The 19310-nt window shown below is 48.0% G+C and overlaps 1 protein-coding gene and 1 long non-coding RNA gene across 2 annotated transcripts in view; one reads left to right on the top strand and one right to left on the bottom strand.

Moving 5' to 3' along the window:
• The window catches only part of KIF26B (kinesin family member 26B), a 415887-nt gene that overhangs the window by 327679 nt on the left and 68898 nt on the right, over positions 1–19310 (bottom strand).
• Positions 3194–5751, top strand: LOC130544344 (uncharacterized). The gene is made up of 2 exons (XR_008960564.1): positions 3194–3315; positions 3640–5751. It is a non-coding gene; the product is annotated as an uncharacterized LOC130544344 (long non-coding RNA).

Below are 19310 nucleotides of genomic sequence, written 5' to 3'. Positions count from 1 at the left end.
TTTAATCATCTAAATACTGGAAAAACCTGGTGGTGACCCTCAGGGAAAAGCCCCAGCATCAGAAAGCCGAGCAGACACACAGACTGTGGCTACAAGATGACAAAGAGCCAGTCAGCTCGTTCAAGGCGGCCAGACCAGTTACTTAGGATTATGACATCTGTTCGCTAACTGTGCTTTTTTTTTTTTTTCCAAGTGAGTTTTTTGGTGTCACCCAGGCTGGCTAAATGACTGATGTGCAACTCTAGAAAGAGAACCCTCCATTGACAATGACTGCGCTTTTAGGAATTGGGTCTTACGAGTCCCATGTGTCCCAAGGGGTCTGGGAGGCCCAATGGTCTGTCAGCTCCTGGACAGCGTAGGCGGAGCTCCTGGGACAGGACACAGATGAAGACAAGAGGGGGGCCACGTCTCGGCGCCCCATCCCCAGTGCCTAGCCTAGTGCCCACACGCACCGAGTACGCAGTCAATCACGAGATGTATCTGCATATCTCTTCGGAAAGTTCTTGGCTTATACTCTGAGAACTGCTCGCTAGAGCATGTCGATTCATCACACATGCCAACACTGTGCCCGTGGAGTGAGCGGGGAGCCCTGAAATGCCAAGAACGCAAACCTGGAGCTGGATACAGCATATGGGACCGAGATGGAGCCTCAGGCGCGAGCCCCTCCACCCTCTCTCCATGCTGGGCCAAGCAAGGGAGGCGCAAACCCAGGGGTAAAGAACACGACAGTTCAGGGGAGTCCACGGGTCGGGAGAAGTAGCACATGACACAGGGCATCGCCACAGATGAGAGGCCCGGACCGTCTGGTTCTCCTGCCGTCCTGGGCCTACGAACCCAGAGGGTCTGAGGCAGGCTTTTGAAGTTTCCTTGCCATAGAACAAGGACTAAAAGTAAAAAGATGGTCACATTCATAACAATGAATACTCACGGCGTTTTTATTTTGTGCCAGGTGTGATTCTAAGTACTTTAACATGCATACGTCTGAACCAATGAGGATGAAGTTCTCTTCCTGGCTAAACCCTACGTACTGGTTAAAATGTCACTGTTACTGACATTGTGTGTGTATGAGAAATGAACATCCGTCTTCCATCCTTCTAAAAATTCCATTCTACTTCCAGAGTGAGACTCCCGAGAGGTCCCATTAGGAAATCACGCCCTCCCTGGAGACTCTACCTGGAAAAGCAATTAGGAAGGCAGATGTGTGAAAGACCCTCCCCACGTCTCTTCAGCGTCAACAGAAAAGGAAAGTGCCTCTGACTGAGGAAATAAGCAAAATGAGAAAAGTCATCAAATGTAGCAGAGACCGCGGTCTGTACTTCGATCAGTCAGACAGTTGCTTTAATGGGCGGCTGTCTCCTACCTTCTTCACCCTGCTGGTCCCTGGGCATTTAGGTGTACGTATTACACAGGAGGGAAATCAGGCTCTCCAAAGACAGACAGAAAGACGTGACCAATCTGTCAGCACGGGAAGCAGTGGTGATAATGTGACCTGCCTGGAGTGTTTCCTGCCCCAGTTCAGATAGGATATTTGATCAACGTTGACCACACGTACCAGAGACCAAAGGCGCACAAGCAAACTGCTGGAGATCATGTTAGATCCAAAGATAACTGGTGGCTCCCAGATTTCAGACTTCGCATGTAAAGAATCATCAAGAAATTCAAGGGTTATCCACTCAGACTCCATCAGTTAGCCAGTTAGTCATGAGGAAGCATCTGTGGGAAGCTACATTCACAGTCTTGGGTGAAGTGTCATGGAGAATCTGAGAAAGGAGAGTAGGAGACAAGATCGAGCTTGCAAAAATGTTGCATGTGAAGTCCATCAACTAAACGACGTGAGCTTGGGTCTGTGTTAGTTTACGGCGGGCATCTACCCCATTCAAGCCCAGTATGGACGCCAGCATGACATTTCCACTTGGCAGAAAGTAACAGACGTGTGAGAAGGAGCTTCCCACTTCCTACCATTCTAAGGACATAAATTCCACCAGGTAGTGTGACGGCAAACTGGTACATAAGCCTCAAAAGTTCTTCATCCTGTAGGCCTCACTGGCAGTCTCATAGGGCCAACAGGATTGTGTTTATCAAGCATCAGAGCGTTCAGATGGGTTCACACTGGTTATTCGTTCCAGGCCCCTAGGGCAAGTCTGACATTGTCGTTTCCGTTCTTATGGGTACCTGAGTTCCAGAGAAGGCAAGCGGCAGCCTTGGACTGCGCAGTCAGCTAGCAGAGCAGCTGAGATAAACCTCCAAGCTCCTGCTATGGCCCCTAGCCACCCTCCAAATCACGTCAGGGCCTGAACGACAGAAAGGACGGAGGAGACTGCATACAGGCAGGACCAGCATGATGTCCTGACCCGTCAGCTCGGCTCCCTCTGAGCTCTGTGGGAAATCTGGGGGTCTGGGGGGCAGGCAGATCACACCCTCGGGAATCCAGCTTCTTGCATGCTGACTCAATCAACGCTCTTTTATTTCATCTCCTTGCCCGGCCCACGAGGACCCCTTCCCCCACCACAAGAGCAGCGGGAGGGACCCCTCTACCCCGCAGGTGGCACATGAACAATGTGTACCTGACCGCGTCGTCCCCGCTCTGCTCAGGCAGGCCAAGAAAAGTGAAGAGAGCAAACTCATCCTTTTTTTAAACAGATCTTATTGTCAGCAGTGCAAAACACTCCTTATGTTCTGAGAGGTGATTACCAGGTTCCCAGGGAGGGACCGGGTCCAACCCAAGCCCGCAGGCTTTCTACCCCATGCTCAGTGTCAGTCCGCTCACTCCCTCGGCCTTATTCTCTAGAATCCAGACGGCTGCTCTGACCAGGGTGTTCATGTTCACTGCTCCTGATTCCCGGATTCCTGGCTGGCCACTCCGGCACCCCAGCCCTTGTCCCAAGGAAAGGAGAGAAGACACTGGGGGGGTGGTGGTGTCATCCTTCCGCTCTCCGAGCCCCACCATCGAGGCAGCTCTGGTTCAGGCTCCACACCCACAAGCTGGATACTCGGACTGAAGACCTCAAGAAACCAGCCAAACCAATGCCTCTTCTTTCACTGAAGAGTCAGGACCCAGTGTCATCCCCCAAACTCACCTGGCCTGCGGTCTAACGTCACCTGACGCGCTGCCGTCCCCAGGACCTGCCCGCACCCCCGCAGGGGCCGCTAAGGTTGGCGACTGCACCAGAACGACTGACACATGGCCAAGACCCGACGCGAGGGCAGCTGTGACGTCAGCGCCACCAGGCGCGCCCGTCTGCATGCCTGACGCTACAGCAGTTCGCACACCGGGCAGCTGGAGCAGAGAAAGCTGAGTAACCCGCCAGACACACGGTGAGTCGGCAGCCGTCACCGGCCGCTTCAGCCCGGGACACGCGTCCACAGCCACACCTGTGGGTCCTGCCTGTCCTGACCTCCCGCTGCCCCCCATGCCTCCTCCTGGAGCTGCTCCGCCCCTGTTGCCCTTGGCCAACACCAGCGGATTGTTCCCCGAAGGCGTGGGTCAGGCGCGGTGAGAGACGCTTGGAATGAGCCGCGGCAGCTTCGCTCAGAGCAGGTGGAATTTGGAAAGGGGCCAGTTGCTAATCACAGGGAGACAAACTTCCATTCCAGTCTCTATTTTATGGTTCCCATTTGTTTACCTGCTCCTTTCTGCAGGTTAGCGAGGAGCGAGCTTTGATCCGGCTCCAATACCAACAGCAGGGTTTGCCCCCAGCACGGAGCAGAGCAAGAGGGGCGGGCTGTGCACGTCAGAATGGGCCCTGCCTCCGTTCCCAGGGGACCCTGCGACTCCTCCCCGTGCACTTTGGAACCTGAAGTTCGCGTTTCACTGGGCCCAGGAGGCCCGGCAGGGTTGTTTACCTGGTACGTGTCGTCCTGCCTCTCAGCGGGATGGACGCCCGCCTCCTAGAAGACAGCTTTGGATGCTGTCAGGCCTTCGTGCCTGATTACTCGGCGAAACGCATGGGTGATGCCAATGATGAGGAAATGACAATGAAAACTCAGCACAGTCTAGCACAGCAGCCCCACCCAGGGCCCCAGGACCCCAGGCCCGTGCGGCTCTCAGCTCTTCCAGAGAATGTGCGGAGACCAAGAACCCCCCGACCGCCAGCCTGAACAACAAAGACCTAGCCCTGTCCTGTGCTGGAAGGCTTCAGCGGGAAGCTGGTTTCCCATTTCCAGCCTTCGGCCCGGCTGGTGGGGAGCACGTGTGAACCTGTGAATCCACACGTGACCTATAAAAACTCAAGCCACCTCACCGCAGACTCATAAAGTGGGAGCAGCTGAGAAGCCACTGGGAGGCGCAGTCAGTCACCTGAACACACAGCCCTCGAGGGCCCAGGCCTCGGCCTCCTCGTCCGGAAAATGAGACTACTGGACTGGATGGAGGCCAAGATCTCTCCCGAACTGAACACTGACACCTGCCTCCAAGTGTCATGAGAATGTGTGTGTCCCTTCCAGGTCTCCAGCCAACAAAGGTCCTAGAGTGCACTCAGCAGCCCCGGTCACATGAAGTCCAACCAGGATTTTTTTTTTTTTTTTAAGGTTTTATTTATTTATTTGACAGAGATAGAGACAGCCAGCGAGAGAGGGAACACAAGCAGGGGGAGTGGGAGAGGAAGAAGCAGGCTCATAGCAGAAGAGCCTGATGTGGGGCTCGATCCCATAATGCTGGGATCACACCCTGAGCCGAAGGCAGACGCTTAACCGCTGTGCCACCCAGGCGCCCCCCAACCAGGATTTTATGTCAAATCCCAAAATGCTGGTCATGTTCCTGTTCTACAGTGGTAACCTGGGGGCCCAAGTTTTGTCATAAATTTCTGGGCCACTAAAGGAGAAGGGGGCTCAGATTTTATAGAGGGGAAGACGCAGACTCTGAGAGGTCCAACAGCATGCTCCAGGTCGCACGCCTGGGAAGGGGCCTACCCAAGTCCACAGCCTTCGAACACAGGAGGTGGGAGGAGGAGGGAGTTTTAGGAGCAGGAAGCCAAGAGCAAGCACACACGTACACACCCAAGAAAAGGAGAATAAGTGATTCATTTCTTCTCTTTACGAGTTCTCATTTCTACTTTGCAAGGAAGTATTTCGATGTTCACCAACCCTGAGTGCCAGGAAGAAATGAGTACATGTGAGACCCATCATGCACCCTAACAATTTAGAAATTGCTACACTGTGGCCAAAAGAATGAGAGCGTTAGAGCTACCATCTCGCTAAAAGGGAAAAAGAAGTTTTCTACATCCCAGATTTTTTTTTTAAATAGTTTGCTACAGGAGATTTTTTTTACATAGATAGTCTGCAGCTTCCTTAAGAATTGTTTTAAACCAATCAGAACAGGAAGGTCTCAAAAGAAGACAAGTTGCTTTTGACAAGAGAGCTCAGAACATGGTCGTCTGTGTCCCTTGGACAGGAGGCCCCTGGGTCGGCTCTCTCAGGTGGGCACTGGTTGTAGGTGTGTATCGGCAACAAGCAGAAACACACATGTGGCATGGGTGTATAGAGTGCTTTTGAGAAAGTGTGTGAGGACTGGTGAGGGCTCTTTCAAAGGAGAACGCACGTGGGGCACCTGAGTGGCTCTGTTGGTTAGCCGTCCGACTCTTGATTTCCGCTCAGGTCAGGGTCTCAGCGTTGTGGGATTGAGCCCTGCGCTGGGCTCCGCACTCAGCGCGGACATCTGCTTGTCCCTCTCCCCCTGCTCCTCCCCCATTCTCGCCCTCTCGCTTTCTCTCTAATAATAAATAAAAATTAAAAAAATAAAAAGAGAATGCACAAGCCTGATGGGTGTTTCTGAGTTCAGTCTGAACGGGTTGCTCATGGCTCCAATCAGGAAAGTCTGGCAGGCGTTTTCAGAGCCTTCTCCACAGGACACTGGCTGCAGTGATGGTGGGCACTTAAGTGATTTTGGCAGGTGGGGGCTGGGAGGGAGGGACTGTCTCTATTAAGAAATGTAATTGCTATGTCATTAGCAATTAGGATCAAAAATTTCGAAACCTGAGAGGGGCATTGCATAAACCCAGCACAAGGCAACTGCCTCCTTAGTCCCAGTGTGCAGCAGAGTAACCCCATGGAAAACCACATGCTACGCTCCCGGAACTGAGAAGAATAAAAGGAGAAAAGTATTTCCTCCTCAGGTCACTCTTTCCCCAGAACTAAGAACCTGTCTCCTTTTGATGCACTTTTGGAAATCTCTACAAATGTCTTTCAACAGAGGTTGTTCAAACCTAGAAATCTAGACTCATCATTTCAGGCAGGATGTGTTTCAAAACTAAGTCATCACTCCAAAAGAATGTGTTATTTTCCTTTAGCAAAAAGGAAAGCCTCCCCCCTTCACTCCCGGCCATTAATTTTCATAGACCTGCCTTTACCCTCACCCAGTACAACACAAGGAAATTCCAGCATTTTGCTCTGGAAAGTTACAATACCTGGTAGGTTCTGGGTGCAATGTACAGCAGAAATCATTGCATGCCTACTATGTGCCTAGCACAGCTAGTGACATACGTAGCCTTATGAAATCCTAGAAAGTTGATGGTAAATAAAAACCACTGCTAAATTCAACGCTTAAAAGTCACCTTCTTGAAGAAAATTATGTAGGAAATGCCTATTAAGGGGAAAAAGGGGAACTTAAAATTCTATACACAGTATAATCCAAAAATGCTTTAATCTGTATATAATTTAAGAATAAATTTAAAAAATGAACAGTCCTATAATTTTTTTAAAAATTAACTTAGTGGTTAAAAACTGACACAATACTCCCCATGTCTAAACAGTTTTATAGGCAAATCCTACCAAGTTTTACCAATTCCAGTCTTATACAAACTCTTCCAAAGAACAGGAAAAAAAAAAAAGAAACCTTCCCCTGCTCATTTGATGAAGTTACTAACACTGAAACCAAACCAGATAAGGACAGTACAAGAAAATAACAGGCTACATTCAGTCATGAACACAGTTGTGAAACTCCTAAATAAAATTTTAGCAAGTCAAGCCCAGTGGTATATTTGATGATGATAATAATAATAATTACTAAAGTATCTTTAATGTGAATAATAAAAGAATAGTTTAACATCAAAAAAATCTCTTAATATAGCTCCCTCATTAACACATTAAGGACAAAAATTATAATGACCTCAATAGATACAGAAAAAGGACTTCATAAAATTCAACTCCCATTCATAAAATTTAGAAAAATATTCACAAACTGGGACAAGAACTTTCTTACATTGATAAAGGACATCTATGTGCATCACATAGCAAACATCATATTTAATGGTTAGGTGATGGACACATTCCCTTAAAACCTTAGAACTGACAAGGATGCTCACTGTCACAACTCCCACTCAACATGGTACTAGAGAACATCGCCAGAGGAATAAGACAAGAAAAGTCAGTAAGAGGAGTAAAGATTGAAAAGAGACAGATGGTCATAATTGCAAATTACGAAGACTCAAGAGAATCCACAAAGTATTAGACTTGCTAAGAGTCAGCCAGTTTGTTGCATATCACATGAGTATATAAAAATATACTGGAGAAAAAGATAAGGAGCTACCTGTGTGAATGGGGCAGGCAACAATTTCTTAGGCATGACATTAAAACTATAAAGCACTAAGGAAAACATAGATGTTACTATTTACAACCGAAGACAATATAAACACAGATTATGAGAAGATACTTGGAATGAATATACTTGCATAGAAAAACACATCCATGGCAGGCCTGACTGCTCTCCTTAGAAATGCCTTCTTGCAAGCTTGGTCCTTAGCTGGCATCTGGGACTTGTGTTTCGGGAGGGTTCCCACCATTCCTAGATCTGATAGGAGTGGCTCACTGTGCCTAACCTGTTCATACAAACATTGTGGTTTATGGCGAACATCTGCTTTCCCTCAGGGAGTCTGGAATCCTGGTATGCGGTAGGCAGAGAATGCTTTCGTGACCAGCCTCCAATAAAAACCTGGGGCATGGAGTCTCCAATAAGCTTCCCTGGTAGACAACATTCCATACTTGTTGTTGCAATTGGATCCTGAAGGAATTAAGTGCATCAGCATGTGTGATTCCACTGGAAGAGGACTCTTGGAAGCTTATTCTTGGTTTCCTCTGGATTTCATCCTTTTCCCTTTGCTAATTTTGCTTGGCATCCTTTTGCTGTAATGAATCTTTGCTGTATGACTATATGCTGAGTCCTATGAGCCCCCATAGGAATCACTGAACCTAGGCGTGGTCGTGGAGAGCCCCAAGACAATGAGCAACAAAGATTGACATTCAAACCTCCTGAAATTCAATTACAATAACGGGTATGAAAAAGACAAGCAAAACAATGAGAAAAACGGGCAAAGGAAACAAGCCGAGTATTTTTAGAAGAGAAAAACCCCCTGGCTAATAAAACTATGAAGAGAAGCTCAATCTCACTAGTCATCAGGGGAATGCAAATTAAAACAATGAAACACCCTTTCGTGATCATCTGATTGACAAAATTTCAGAGTCTGAAAATACACAGCAATGGTGCAATTGTAGAGAAAGCACTTTGTAGAACTTTCCGGCAACATCTGGTAGAGCTGAGTTGTGTGTCCTGTGCGTGTGGGTGAAGTAGTACACGCACCAGTTTTGTACAGGGTGTCTACTGTAGCATTGCCTGTAACAGGGAAGAGCTGGAGAGAACTTCAGGGTCCATCTGAAGAGGAATGGCTAAGTAAATCATGCTTTCACTAGAAAGTTATAGTGAACATACAGAAACTAAATCAGCAGATAAATCTTAACAATATCAACTGAAATAAGTTCTCAAGGGATATGTAGCATATGCTCTCCTGGTAACGGATTTTAAAGAATTTATTTATTTATTTATTTAATTTTAGAGAGAGTGTGCAAGCACAATGCGGGGGGAGGGGCAGAGGAAGAGAAAATCTCCAGCAGACTCCACACTGACCATGGGGCCCGATGCAGGGCTGAAACCAAGAATAGGATGCTTAACTGACTGAGCCACCCAGGAGCCCTCATTGTGAATGATTTTAAACCACACGGAACAGTATTGTATTTTGCTACCACATAATACTCCTATGTACAAAGCTATATTGGTGTCCACAAAGTACAGAGAGGCTAATTCCCATTGTTTCTAGGGAAGAATGGGCAGTGGAAGGGGAAGAAGGAGAAAGTGAGAGGCCTTCAACAATGTTTGATTACAAAATGCATCTCAGGGACGCCTGGATGGCACAGCGGTTAAGCGTCTGCCTTCGGCTCAGGGCGTGATCCCGGCGTTGTGGGATAGAGCCCCACATCAGGCTCTTCCGCTGGGAGCCTGCTTCTTCTTCTCCCACTCCCCCTGCTTGTGTTCCCTCTCTCGCTGGCTGTCTCTATCTCTGTCGAATAAATAAATAAAAATCTTTTTAAAAAAATGCATCGCAGGGGCACGTGGGTGGCTTAGTCTGTTAAGCAGCTGACTCTGACTCTCAGTTTTGGCTCAGGTGATGATCTCAGGGTTGTGGGATCGAGCCCCCCATTGGGCTCAACACTCAACGTGGAGTCTGCTGAAGATTCTCTCCCTCTCCCTCTGCCCCTCCTCCATCCCCTTTCTCTCTCTCAAGTAAATAAATAAATCTTCTAAAAATGCATCTGAAGCAAAGACAGCAACATGCTAAATATGAAGACTGTGGTATGCTATTTCCCGTAGATTTAAATATATTTGAAATACTGCATAATCTGTATAAATTGGCTGACACTAAGAGGCTGAAGTTCAACACAAACAGTTACAGGACCTTCTATTAGGTAGAAAAGAGTATTTCTTCAGTTTCTGAGAAGATCAGTTCATAGACATGCTAGTTAAGTTTGCCCTCAGGTCAAACGTTATCATCAGTCCAACCTGTCCTGTACAAACTCCAAAACAGAGTGATCCTTCCTGGATGAGATCTGGGGCTTCTGTATCTAAAGTAAACTGTATTAACCTGTATCCGTAAAGCAGGGGGCTGACATATGTCGTTGTTAGGAGGCAGGAATTCTGTTTGGCCATGAAAACTCATCTTGCTCCAACCATGTTGTGGGTCACCCTTTGCTTCTTCCTTCGCTCCTCCTACGCCCCCCTCCACCTTACTAAGCCAAAGCAAATCACCTTCCTTGTCCTAACTTCAAACATCCCTCTCCACAGCAACCTTCAGGAGTTTCTCCAAAGACAGAAAATCTCCAGAAAGCCTCCTTCCATAAAAAGGGAATAGAACATACCAACTTTATTCAGGTCCCCACAATTGGTTTCCATTCCAGGTATTGACTGATCAACACTTGATTTCCTTGATGTGACATTTAGTTTTTATTTCCACAGAATATATGTCAGCGATATTGACAAATACCTCAAACAGAAAAGAGAAAATAAGCAAGTTCCCAGATCTAGTTCAGTTGAAACTACTGTGGGAGATAGATAATCACGTGTTAGCTTAAGGAGATTTTATGGGCGGGTTTACCCATAAAAGCAACAAGTGTTATCTAAGCCTCAGTCCCTGCTGTGAAGCACGCATGAGCATTTCAAACTTATTACAATTTAGTTCTTGGCACTAACAACTTCCATCACCGCGGAGCATGCAAAAGCAAGTGTGGTTCTTTAGTAATCACTAAAAACAAGTGAATTCTGTAGGTACTCCTCCCAAGTTCAGGAAATAGCCTGAGTTTGGTCTTTGGCCAAACATAAGTATCTTCATATGTGAAAAGGCATTCTAAAACAGCCGTGGAAACACCGGGAGGCTCTACAGGAATCCCAGAACCTACAAGATAATTCTGCCATCTTGCAGGCAGGCCGAAGAGGTCCAGTGCCTCCTGTGGCTGAGCACAGGCTCTCAGACCTCCGAAGGCAGCCCCCGGAGAGGGTCCTTCCGCTACCAACACCAAGCTCCAAATAATATTGCTGAAGATCCCAAGTGGGTCACAACGTCTCCATCAATGTGCTCCATTATTTGGGGGTGTAAAAGGATACTACCAGGAAAAAAAAGCAACATATCTGGGCTGTAAGCCGCAGACTCATGCGGGACATTAAGAGGATAATGAAGCCATTTGAATGTGCATGACAGTATTTGCACTGTTGGTGGTACGACTAATAGAACTATGTTCCCTTTTCTTCCCACAGTGCCTCTGTGAGACTGAGCATTGGAACCAGGGCTAATGTGGGCTCTGGTGAGCTGCGGACTCTGCCATAGCATCTCTGTGCAAAGAAGCTCAGAAAGGTGCGTACAGCAAAAGAAAAAAAGAGGCTTCTGCAGGAGATGGTAATAAAATACGTGATTGAGGTAGGGGGTCCTCCCTCTGCCCTCCCTCTCCTTCAAAAAGGTGAGCTTTAACTATTCTGGGGCAAGGGGCCTGCCCTAGAAATTAAGGGATGGCTGAAATGTCTTCACCATCGCATTCTTATTGATTTTTATATTCAGTCCAAACCCCAATGTCCAGCCTCCAGGGTCCTGCCAGCCCCCCCTCTCCGTCCCTCAGGCTCAATGACCATGACTTCCATCAACAGCCCTCTGGCTAGCTGAGACCACCTCTGTGACGGGCCACAGCTGCACCCCGCCCATGCCCTTGTCCACCTCCAGAATGTCCACCCCCTCTCCTCTCTCCACCCACCGAACCTGCCTTAAAAATTCATTTACTGGATATTTCCCAATCAATTACATTTTTAAATATTTACCAAAATCCTATGCAGCTGTGGTGGCAGGCACTATAAGGACCAAAGTCAGAAGATCGTTTGCACTCTTGGCGCAGTCTGGCTGATCTTTACTGGCCAACCCCTTGGCATCTGTGTTCTACATCAATGTCAACGGGGTGACGCATTGCTTTTTTAAACTCTGTGTGTGTGTGTGTGTGTGTGTGTGTGTGTGTGTGTGTGTATTCTGCCCTGACAGGCAAGCTTTTCATGCACCATCTATTATTACGATGTCTCCAAAGAACCCAGCACATAGTTCAGCATACAATGGAATTCCTTTGTCCTCCAACCATAGAAAAGGGCCCAAATTTTTGTTTTATGATGTTTTGATAGTCATGATATTTAACAATCTTTGTGGCATGGACATCTACCAATGAAAATGTATTCCTCAACAACCATGTGTGGGAGAGTGGGGCTGCATGCGCGGGCGTCTGCCGGTCTGTCTCCCTACGAGAATATAAACCAGCCAGAGTCACCAGCAGGGTCCTGAAGCCGCTCTGCTGTTCCTGGTGTTACCCTCCAGCTGCTGACTGGAGAGGGTCATCCCAGAAGTCCTGGGGGGGTGAGGGGGACTCAGGCTCAGGTAGCAGTCATTCACCAGCATGGGTGGCTGTGTTTCAACATTGTAACAACCAGTATGACCACACACACCCACGCCGTAAATGTCAGTCCTGATGTGGATGCTACTGATGAGGACAACGGCATCCCCCAGCCCCCAGATTGATGGTTCCAAAGAGCAGAGCCTTGGGGCGTCTGCCTTCGGCTCAGGTCACGATCCCAGGGTCCTGGGATCAAGTCCCACATCAGGCTCCTTGCTCAGCAGTGAGCCTGCTTCTCTGCCTGCAGCTCCCCCTGCTTGTGCTCACTCTCGCACTGACAAACAAATAAATAAAATTTTAAAAAAGAAAAAAAAAAAGACCAGAGCCTTGAGTCAGGTGGCATCTAAGTGGTCTGGGCTAATGTTTAAAAGGCAGAACTTCACTAACAGGGGTATTTTCAAAAGTGACATCTGAAGGACAAAAAACTCCAAGGCTGCATCCTTAAGTTCATTATGCGATTGTACATCTTAAGTCCTCCCCTCTCCCCCGCCCCCCCAGAAGACTGATCCAGAAAATGACACAGGGTCACTGTGCAAACCTTTCAGGGGTCTGCAGTGTGTGTTCTGGACCGAGGTATGTGAATGAAGAGCAAGAGTTTCCCAAAGCCCTACCCTCTGCTGAGAACCAGTAATACGTGAGCCAGGAGACCAGACCCTGGCCTCGCATCACCCCATCGGGAAAGGGCAACAGCCAGGCCCAGTATTCCCAAAACTCCCCGTTTGAGACACAGCCATGGGGTGACAGCAGTACCCACAGTCAAGGCTCTGACCCACAGCAGATGGCCTACATCATCTGTGAGATACACAATCTGTGACGGACAGAAGACTCACCAGTTGGGAACATGGGCCAGGCGGTACAGACCCCCGGTGAGGCCACCATTCAGACCCCACCTGCTCTCCCGACAACACTCTTCATCACAAGTGAATTTCCTATTCTCAGTCTCTCCCAGGCCCATGACGCCTTCCTCTCAATCACTCTCATGTTCATGTACTCCCTACGTGGAATTGTGCACCTGACACATATAAAAAGGAACAATGAATTTGGCTCAGTCCTGAGGCGGCGGCAAATGCTCGGGGTTAAAAATTTAATCCCGAGTTTATCCTCTGATTTGTGCTGTGGCTGAGGTGACCCTCATTCCGAGCCTCTTTCTGGACCAACGAGTGGAAGGGGCTGATGAGGACAGAAGGGATCGCTGGTAAATCACAGAACAGGTGTGTGTGCACATATGCATGTGTGTGCGTGTGCACTCCCGTCCCTTCTCACAAACCCTTTATGCAGCTTGGAATCTGGTCTTAATGAACACCAAAGCCAGCTAAGACCGAGAAGAGGTCGGGGACGATGGGAGCCACACCAGAAAGAAGGGCGGGCTGCTGCCGTGCCCATGATACTCCCTGTGCTTGCTCACATAAACATCCCCTCACTCCGCGTCTGCCTCCCCCCATGACTCAGCCATGCTCTTGGTCTAGACGAGGCCAGCAGCCAGCAGCAAAAGTCTTCACCCACTATGGTGGAAGCCTGTGGAGTCAGACCCACAGTCACAGAACTTTAAAAGCAGAATGTTCACCCTTCCCTGGGTTTTACTGATTCTACTGTAGAATCAGATATCATGACAATATTCAAGATGCCATTCTATATTTCTCAAGAAGAGACTGAAGTAACTTGGATTGCCTTTCTTAGAATAATGAAACAAACAGGATTTTAGAAGAAAATAGGGGATGATATTTAAGGAAGTATTTCTTAGGTCAGACACTTTTAACAAGCATGAATGACAGAGAAGAATATGGATAAAGCTGACTATATGGAAGTTTAAAACTTCTACGCAACAGGGGCACCTGGGTGGCACAGTAGGTCAGGCATCCAAATCTTGGGTTTGGCTCACGTCAGGATCTCGGGTCCTGGGATCAAGCTCCACATCGGGCTCTGTGCTCAGCACAGAATCTGCTTGAGAGTCTCTCTCCCTCTCCCTGCTCCTCTTCTGCTCTCTCTAAAAGAAATAAATCTTTAAAAACAAAACAAAACAAAAAACTACGCAACAAAGATTCTTTGAACACAGTGAAAAGACCAGCCACAGACTGGGAGAAGAAACACACCCCATGCATAACCAACAAAAGATTATTATTCCAAATATATAAAGAAGCCCTACATCAGTAAGGAAAAAACAAACATCCAATAGAAACATGGGCAAAGGTCATGAACAGGCAGTTTACAGAAGGGGAAACTCCAAACAGTTAATAAGCACACATAAAGATAATCACTCTCACTAGGAATCAGGGAAATGCAAATTAAAACAACAATGACCTACCACGCCTCACCCATATGATTGGCAAAAATTTAAAGTCTGACAAAAACAAGTGTTGGCAAGGGAGAAAGAAGATGGCATCTACTGGAACAATCACTTTAGAGAGTTTGGAGAATTTGGGAATCACAGGTAAAGTAGGGGTGTATGATCTATGACTTGACAATCTCTCTCTAAAACACAAAGAGAAGCTTCCGTGTAGGCACAAAGAAGACATATCTAAGAGCGCACACAGCAACATGTACATAACACAAACAGAGACCCTAAATCAGAGAAGGTGCAGAAGTAAAGATTACAGATTTTCACACTGGAATATATACAGCAGCCAATACTATACATGTGTCAACTTGGCCAAATCTCAAAAACAAATGATCAAGTGAAAAAGCAAATTATAGGATCTTGCTATGCAAGGTATGGCACCATTTATACACAACTTTTTAATGGCTCACGGCAATATATCTGTTTCTATTTGTTATGTGAACAAGTAGCTGGAACGTGAAGGCCAAGCATGGGGTAAACACAAGTCTGTGACAAGTTTCCACTTCTCAGGAAGGAGAGCAGGAATGGGAAAGAGCTCCCAGAGAGCCTCAGCTACCTTTCCACTTCAGATCCATGAATAAAATGGAATCTGAAGCAAATACCATCTAGTGTTAAGATCTGATAAAGCTGGTGAGGGACACTCCACACATTATTCTCTATTATCTGTGTGTTTGAACCATCTAGAAATAACCATGAGATTCAAGATGCTACTTTAAATATAACAGGCATTTCTCGCATTTGTCTCCTGGGCAAGGAAAAGATCTTGCAGGCAGTGGGAAAGGCATGTTTGAAAATCACAGAGGTTCTAGAATACATGGGAAATTTAAGGAACACTGATTAAGCTCCCACATCTCCAGTGGCTGGAGACGCACATGCCAAGTTAGGAATGAGCCCTGAAGGTCACCCGAGGAAGCCAGCCGGAGCTCATGCCAAGGGATAGGCAGGTGAGCTACCAGAAGCCACTCCCCAAAGCAAGTGCCACTCAGACACGGCTCCTTTTGTCACTGCTGCTGGAGAACCTGCCCGACAGGAGAAAAGGGGAGCTGAGAGCTGCCTGGGACAACGTCTGCCATGCCTGCTTTCCCCATAGACCTGTAGCAGTCTCTGGACTGGACAGGAGGACATAGGGTGGGTCACTGTCTCTTGAGGTCATCAGAGCAAGGAAGGGTTGGGGGCAGCTTCCATGAAGACCCCGAACTGTGACTTCTTAGGGACCTCGGGGCCCTGCTCTGGCCAGAAGAGCCTGGGATTCTGCCATTCCTGCTTCTGCGGGGTGCTGGTGAGAGCAGCAGGGGGCAGCCTGCCCCACTCCCTGTGCCACCTCTTCTACCTAGAACCAGAGAGCCACGGATCATGGACTTCAGCCAGCACTGCCTCTATAGGACCACTGGTCCGGCTGCCTCCCTCCTGCCCAGGCTTCCTCAGGCTTCGTCATCGTCCCCCGGGGCTCCCTCTGGGCTCAGGGCACACAGCCATCCCATCTCCAGCCTCCTTGCTTCCTTCAGGGCAACGACACCCCCCAATCCCTCAGAGTCGCACTCGGGAAACACTGACACTGACCAGTAACTAGGGAAGATGTTCCTCACTGGTTCATTTCCCAACAGGAGAACTCTGGCCCCAGGAAGAGCTGCTTAGTTAGGTGCACTGATATTACAAACTGTCCACCCTGGATGTCTAGTAGCACGCGATCAGGAGGAAGTGGAGACCCAGGATCCATGGCAGGTGATTTGGGGGCCAGTACCTGGGCCAACCCCAAGACCTCCAGCTCCATGAGGGCCTGGAGAAGGCAGGTTTCTCAGCTTCTGGTCCTCTGAGTCACCTGCAGCTCCCTCCCAGCCTCTTCTGACCTGCCTCTGCCCTCCCACACCACCTGCCCCAGCTGCTTCCTCCAGGGTCATATCTTCTGCCCCCTCCTAGCTCAGCACACATGTGCCTTTCGGGCAGCGCTGTTCCAGCCCATGTCCAGGGCTGCTCTTCCCCTCCCCCCACTCCCCTCCAACCCCTTCCTCTGGCAGAAATGTGAGTTCCGCAGGAACCCCCTTTCACCTTCCGCCCATTTCCCTGAGAAGGGAAAAGACTGAGTACAAACACAAGAGCCCGAGGAAGGTGGGATTCCCCCCAGGAATCTTACACACACACACACACACACACACGTATATACGCATGTGTGCATACACACCCAACATGCAGAATTTTGAAATTCCCAAATTTATGGAAGAGAAAACAACCAAGGTTACAAGTTTCAAGAACTTCCACGGTAAGGCACTGACCGGGAAGGTGCAACGTTGCCAGCCCTCCACAGGTTACGACGAGGACACCCTGCCTTCCCAGTCCCGAGGGAAAAAAGACAATAAGGAAAACATGGTGCTAGAAGCAGACTCAGGAAGTCTCCGAGCATCCAAATAGGTATCAAGGAGGATGGCGGGGCTTCCCTAGGTGTCAAGGAGGATGGCGGGGCTTCCAGGGAAGAGACTCTTTCCGAGGCAAAGGAAAAATCCGCCGTCAGGAAGAATGGCTTCTGGGTGAGAAAACCCTAAGACATCCAGGAGATCACTGGGCTAACCATACTCCTAATCAGCGGGCCAAAACTGGCTTCTAGCCACCTACAGGGCGTCTCCTCTGCGTTTCTGATACAAGTCAATGCAAAGAAAGAATTCATTGTCTACAGATCCCTAAGATGCAGCTCTTCCGGAAAGACGAGCACCGCCATTAGTTTGCATTCTTTTTTATTGGTCTCTGTCAATAACTGCTTTTGGGGGGGTCTATGTGCAAAATCGTAATTTTCTGTAGGACTTCAGCTAAATATCTGCACGGATGAAAGAGGAACAGGGCCTCATCCTCCGTGAGAACAACCCGAGGGCAGCAGGAAGCAGCCCCATTTCCTCCCGCCCCGCCTCCCTCTTCCACCCAGCGTCATGGGGTCCCAGTTACTCAGGTCACCCTCCGATTAGGGAAGTAAAATCAGCAGGTCGGGATGGGGAGAGAGAAAGGAGGCAGCAAAACAAAACCCCTTTTAGTCCATGTCGGAAAACAAACTTTGAGATAAGAAGCCATATCTCCGTATTAATGGCTACTCAAAGTCGGGCCTGCAGACAGTTTACCGATGCCAGAGATAAGTACGAAATTCAGAGTAAGCATTTCAAATCTTGTGCACCACTCTGAGTATAAAATCCATCTACTGTTTCCAATAATTACAAAAGGAGAGGCTTAGATTTTAAAGGTCTTTAGGTTTTGACTTTCCTTTCTCCAGTAATTCACTTTGGTTGTATTTTACAAATGTATCAATATGGAGCATATCAGAAATTTTAAAAACCGGTCCCTCATCACAGACAGTATAAGAAGCACTGTTCCCTACGCCTCTTTAAAAAGTAAAAAGACAAGGGTTTTGTGACTTCCAAATGATGATTTTCCTGTTTGCACAGAAATCTGCATAGTCCCTGGAATGACCGAAGTAAAGCATGTTCAAAAGATAGAGCTGCCAGCAAAATATGGGGGGGGGGGGGTGTTTACAAAAAGCTGAAAGAAGTAGACTGGGAGGTCCCATGAAGGCTTTTTGGCCATGATGTTTACAAGTCCCTGGGCCCCCTGCTTCAGCATCACAATTCACCAGGGTGTGGTTTCCCGGAGCCATGGAAATGGGCTTCACCACAGCCCAGTGATCACTGGCACCATTACCCACCCGAGGCTTCCTGTGTGCTGGAGAAGCACTCTTCCTGCTACAAAAACTCCATCCAGATGGACTCCAGGAGCCAGTGGCACCTTGAAATTGGTGGCAGGAGAGCAGGCCTGCTAACAGAGAATCAGGAGTGTGCCATCTGCCCATAATGAAGGGCCATCACACACCCACACCTGCTCCAGGCTTAGTCTAAGGGTGGACGTCAGGTGCATGGTGTGAGACAGACCTGCCACATCTGTCTTTGTCCAAGCCCCGGTGAGGGCAAAGGACACACCACGAGGGACAGAGGCCTGGGAGGAAGAAAGGCAGGAGGGCGATCGATAAGCGCCCAGCCGTTGTGCTACTGAAGACATCATAACCTTCCCATTGGAGGGTCTCCGCTGCTTTGTGAGTCATGGATCCAGGTGTGGTCATCACCACCGACCAGAGCCCCATCTTGCCGTAAGTAATATTGGGCAAGTCACCTCACTCCTCTGTACCCCGTTTTTCCATCTGCCAATTGAGAATTTTGAGTTATGTGATTCCATTCATTAATTCAAGCAACACATAGTTACTGGGCTCCTACCATGTGCTCAGAGCAGAGCAGACAAGGTCCCTGCCCTTGTGGGCTCACAGACACGAAAACTAGGTATCCCTCTCCCAGCTCCAGCATCCTAGGACTCTGTATAGTGTAATTTTATCTACCCCCTGGTGCTCTTAGATTTAGATTTTTTTTTTTACCAAAAATAAGAAAGCACAAGGAAAAACCAAGTATTATCCATCATACAATGTAAGCTGGGTACTCTTTAAGAAAACTCACTACGCCAAACCTTTAATTTATAAAACAAATATAATTCAGAGCTGACTGTTAACATTATAGATTTATAAAGGACTTCGTTTCAAGGTTTTTCGCATGACGAACGCTATAGGTCACATGTTAACAATTATAACACTTATCGAGCATCAGGAACGCCCCAGGCATTGTGTGAAACTCTTTCATATAGAGTAGCCTTTCCTTCAATGACAAACCAACGATGTAAGCAACACCTCACTCCTGTTTTATGGCTGGAACAAGGTGAGGGT

The sequence above is a fragment of the Ursus arctos genome, unplaced genomic scaffold, assembly GCF_023065955.2.
Source record: "Ursus arctos isolate Adak ecotype North America unplaced genomic scaffold, UrsArc2.0 scaffold_2, whole genome shotgun sequence".
Classification (NCBI taxonomy): domain Eukaryota; kingdom Metazoa; phylum Chordata; class Mammalia; order Carnivora; family Ursidae; genus Ursus; species Ursus arctos.
This window is presented reverse-complemented; position numbering and strand designations above follow the sequence as displayed.